This window comes from Macadamia integrifolia, chromosome 2 (genome assembly GCF_013358625.1).
Source record: "Macadamia integrifolia cultivar HAES 741 chromosome 2, SCU_Mint_v3, whole genome shotgun sequence".
NCBI classification, from domain to species: Eukaryota; Viridiplantae; Streptophyta; class Magnoliopsida; order Proteales; family Proteaceae; genus Macadamia; species Macadamia integrifolia.
In genome coordinates, this window is record NC_056558.1 from 9,892,072 (window position 1) to 9,896,921 (window position 4,850).

Below are 4,850 nucleotides of genomic sequence, written 5' to 3' on the forward strand. Positions count from 1 at the left end.
TCGAACTCAGAGTGTTTAACCGATTACGTCTCCTTGGGCACACCTAAATGTGTGTGATCTCCCTCAAGCACGCAAGGTAACACTCTCGACGATAAGTTCTGTATTCCAAACCTAAATGGTACGGTATCAAGGGGTGTGATGTAACTGGGGGCGGCTCAAACATATGTAAGGGACCCTGACAGCTACACCACGAGGGTGAATAAGGGTAAGGCATGCTGTGCTCAATGCAAGAAGTGTATGCAAGTGATGAAAAGTGAAAAATAACATGTCAATATACAACAATAAGGTACAAACAAAGCTACACAAACAATGGTCAATCAAGAGTCTAACATCCCCAGTGGAGTCACCACTGTAGGTACCATGGACCTCCGCCCCCCGCCGTGGGATCGCGACCTGGCACGTAGCGCGTGTACACACGCTCTAGGGTTCAACCCTAATGAGATGAGATAGTATCCCCTGGTCATCAAATGCCAAGGGGGGGATACACGTTATGGGTAAAAGGGAGTCGCCACCTAGAAAGGGTCTAGGACCCATAAATATCTCCCCCAATCAAGGGAGAGAGACTAATGACTCTGATGGATAAGGCTGGTTTGCACCAAGATTCTGGACAAGTGTCAAGTGACAGACTGGGAAGGTGTTAGGCACCCAGTCTGCCCGACCCGAAGGCCGGTCTCTTTTTGTTTGACCAAAGTTTGTTTGTACCCTACTAACTAGTCCTAAATCTAGGTCACAGAAAACCCTAATCTAGGTATCTAAGCATGACATGTAAAAACCCTAAACCAAGTGTCTAAATTATGCTAGCTAGGTTATGATGCAAATGATGAAATTGTTACGCTAATTAAATAAGCTTAATTTAAAAAGCTAAATTAACGAACCACAATTAAATAAACAACAGTTGAAATTACTAATTACATTAACTAAGTTACTTTAATTAATCTAAATTAGTACTACACTAATGCAAGTGAATGTTGGAGTACAAAAGATAGATAGTAGGAAAACCCAAATCTCCAACACGCACCTAGTGCTACGAGCCGGTTTGAGGGGCCAGCCACGCCCGTCCTAAACTAAACACGCCCTAAACTACGTCCCATACATTATTTAAAGGGAAATAAAATGAAATCATTTGATTTGAAATTTCAAAATTAGGGGAATCCCAAACCTAAGTTTTAGGACTAGATACATTATAGGCCTGAAATCAAACCAAAATGGATAAAAGAAAAATAAAATATAAAAAAAGGAGGGAAATATTCCACATAGAAATGAGATAATAGGTTGGGGGCATTACAAATATGGACTATCTAATAGCAAATTAAAGAAATAACAAAAAAAAACAAGAAAATAAAATAAGAAGGAGAAGAAGAAAAAGAAAAGAAGATAGAGGGGGGTTCGATTGCTGCTGCAGGAGAAAAAGAAGAGAAGAGAAGAAGAAGAAGAAAAGAAGAAAGAGGGGGGTTCGGCTGCTGCCAGTTACAGCAGCAGGGAAGGAAAAGGGAAGAAGAGAAGAAGAAGAAGAAGAAGAAGAAGAAGGAGGAGGAGTTAGTGCGGCTCGGTCGCTGCTGGTTAGGGGTTGCAGCAGCAGGGAAGGAAAAGAGAAGAAGAGAAGGAGAAGAAGAAGAAGGAGGAGGAGTTAGTGCGGCTCGGTCGCTGCTGGTTAGGGGTTGCAGCAGCAGGGAAGGAAAAGGGAAGAAGAGAAGAAGAAGAAGAAGGAGGAGAAGTTAGTGCGGCTCGGTCGGCTGTAGCAGCAGGGAAGAAGAAGAGAGGTGCGGCTGCAGTTCGGTTGCAGCAGCAGGGAAGGAAAAGAGAAGAAGAGAAGAAGAAGAAGAAGAAGAAGAAGAAGAAGAAGAATTAGGTTACATATAAGATTCTGATCTAAGGTCCCAGATTAAAAGAACAAAAAGCAATTTGAAAACTAAACTAAATCAAAGGTAAACATGCTTAAAAAATAATTAAACCTTAATACCCCTTAATTGGACCGGAATAAATCAATTTACATATAATAAACCGTATTGAACTAAATTGATACTAATTAAGCATAATTAATCTAATATAAATCAATTAGGAATTAATTTATTACATTAGATAAGCTAGCTCTAAACTGCAATTAGGAGAGGAAAATACCTTAAGTCGGCTTTAATCAAGGAACAAGGGGATATAACCCTTGTGCTTTGAGCCCCCAAATCGAACCGAACCGGATAAGATCTCCCGGCTCAATGAAGGATTAATGTATTAAAATTTTAAACTTGGAGAATGTTTGATTTTAGAGGGAAGAAGTTAGCCAAAAACCTTAATAGGGCCATCCTCTCTCCCAAATTCTCAATTTTTTTCCTCCTCTTTTTGGAAGAGGGGAAGGGTTGCTTTTATAACCATGGGACTTGGGGCAATTTTCTCAAATTTTCGATGTGGGACTAAAACTAGATAGGATTGTCCAAAAGGCCTTGCTTTTGGACAAAGTGGAGCTCGGCCTTTTGGAGGCCGAGGTGGAGCACGACCTGATGGAGGCCGAGGTGGAGCACGGCCTGGTGGAGGCCGAGGTGCAGCACGTCCTGATGGAGGCCGAGGTGGAGCACGGCCTGATGTAGGCCGAGGTGTAGCATGGCCTGAAGGAGGCCGAGGTGGAGCACGGCCTGATGGAGGCCGAGGTGGAGCACACGGCCTGATGGAGGCCAAGGTGGAGCACGGCCTGATGGAGGCCGAGGTGCAGCACGGTCGGATGTAGGCCGAGTTGGAGCACAGCCTGATGGAGGCCGAGGTGCAGCACAACTTGATGGAGGCTAAGGTGCAGCACTGCCTGAAGGTGGCCGAGGTAGAGCACGGCCTGAAGGAGGCCGAGGTGGAGCACGGCCTATTGGAGGCCGAGGTGGAGCACGGCCTATTGGAGGCCGAGGTGGAGCACGGCCTGATGTATGCCGAGGTAGAGCACGGCCTGATGGAGGCCGAGGTGCAGCACGACATTCATTTTCTCTTGAAAGTTTATGGGAAAATATGGTCATTTTCTACTCTAAGTTTGATAATTCTCCAAGTCTAAAATATCCAACATGTAATCCTTCATATTGTCATCATTGCCGGGGGGTGACAAAATTCGGTGTCTACAACATTATTTTTTCAGTTCAAATTGTCTGCAGCAAGTGATGAGGTGCAATGGACATCCAACGGCTGGGAGGGTCTGGCCATGCACCCTAGCCGTTGGATGCTTACTGCACCTCACCGCCTCACTACAGACGATTTTAACACTTATTTTTTTTCTATCTTAAATGTGCAATGAGTGTTATCATGATTGGATTGTTGAATGTTCTACTGTTACCTTGGCCTCTTTTATGCGTTCCTATGAGGATCCGGCTCCTCTACTCCTCACAAAGGGTGGCAGCGTAGATTGGATGCCCAAGAGCGCCTCGTCACGGAACCCAACACCTGGGTGCACGCTTCGAGGTGCTCCTAAGCTATGAGTCACTTCTATCTCCGGCGAATTTTCCATCACCATGAAAAAGGGGAAAGGAAAGAAGAAGATGAAGCTTCTATGTTGGATCCAAAGCAGCGGAAGTCATCGAAGCTTGAATGATGCTACGCATTCAAGAACATCAACTACAATCCCTTCTGTTCGTCTTCTTACTCATCTACTTCATCATCCTCTGATTCTCTCCGAACTTTATCTCTTGATGTCATCCCCTTGGAAACTAGCTTCCGAATTGAAAGTGTTGAGTATGCCAAACGGCTCTATCAAACTCTAGGGATTTTTGGCCTTGAAGATTTGGGTATTCTAGCAGATGTTTAGGAGGTGAGTAAATCTTGGCATTCCTCAATTGTACTCCCTGTGTCTCGATTACAGGAAATTGATAGTCCAACTAACCAAGAGGAGGCACACAATATTGGGGTTATGGTTGACCATGAGGCGGCAGTGTCAGTTGAGCTTGCTCCGTCAAACGAGTCGGAGAATTGCTACTGTTTACCAGATGTTAGGTCTTCCAGAGTTGGTGGAGCCGATGCCATAGGTGGTGGAGGAATTAAGGGAGCTTGGCAGCCAGATGTCGGATGCGTTTGTTGGGATATCTTTGGCACCGACAACAGCACAATCGGGACCCTTTGGCAATGAGAAAGGCGGTGGCCTGCCACAAACCTTTAGGGATGATGTCGTCGTCGTGTTGATGATTCATTGAGTGATGAGGAAGGTCACCACAGTGACATTAGTGGGTCTCACGATCAAGGAAGAGGTCAATCACAAGGATGACGATCAGCAAGACGACGTCGTAAGACAGGTAAGAAAGGAAGAAGGGTAAAATCGTCATTTTAAAGCCTCATTTAACATTGACTGATGGTAAAGGGTCTGAGTCTAATTGGTGAAACAGAAGGAGTGGTCTTATAATTGTGGCATTCTCCAGGGGATGGCGTTGTAAATTATCCTAAATTAAATATGAGATTTGGTTGTGTTTACCATTTTTCAAAAAGATTTGGTTAAGTTGTTAGGCTTTCATCTCTGTTTCTCTTCCATTACTTGCTGGTGTCCTTTTGGCATTTTAGATGCTTGGAAAGTGCAACATAATCAAATATCTAAATTATGTTTCCTTTTTCTAGCTGTTGTATGTTTTTGTTCTTGGTATTGAGTTCTGAATTCTAATGATGGTATTGTCCTAGGTGGAGATACTCTCTAGTTTTATTAATATTTCTTATAAGTTTTAAATATAAATTATCTTTTAGCAAAATAAATAAATAAATAAAAACAAAAATTATTATTCCACAAAATGTGTTGCGGGCCTTGCGACTATTCATGCCTTTCCCTAATCCTTAGTCCTTACTCGCAACGAGGCAACGGAAATAGACCTTGCTGCCAATGCAACAATGCAAAAAAAAAAAAAAAA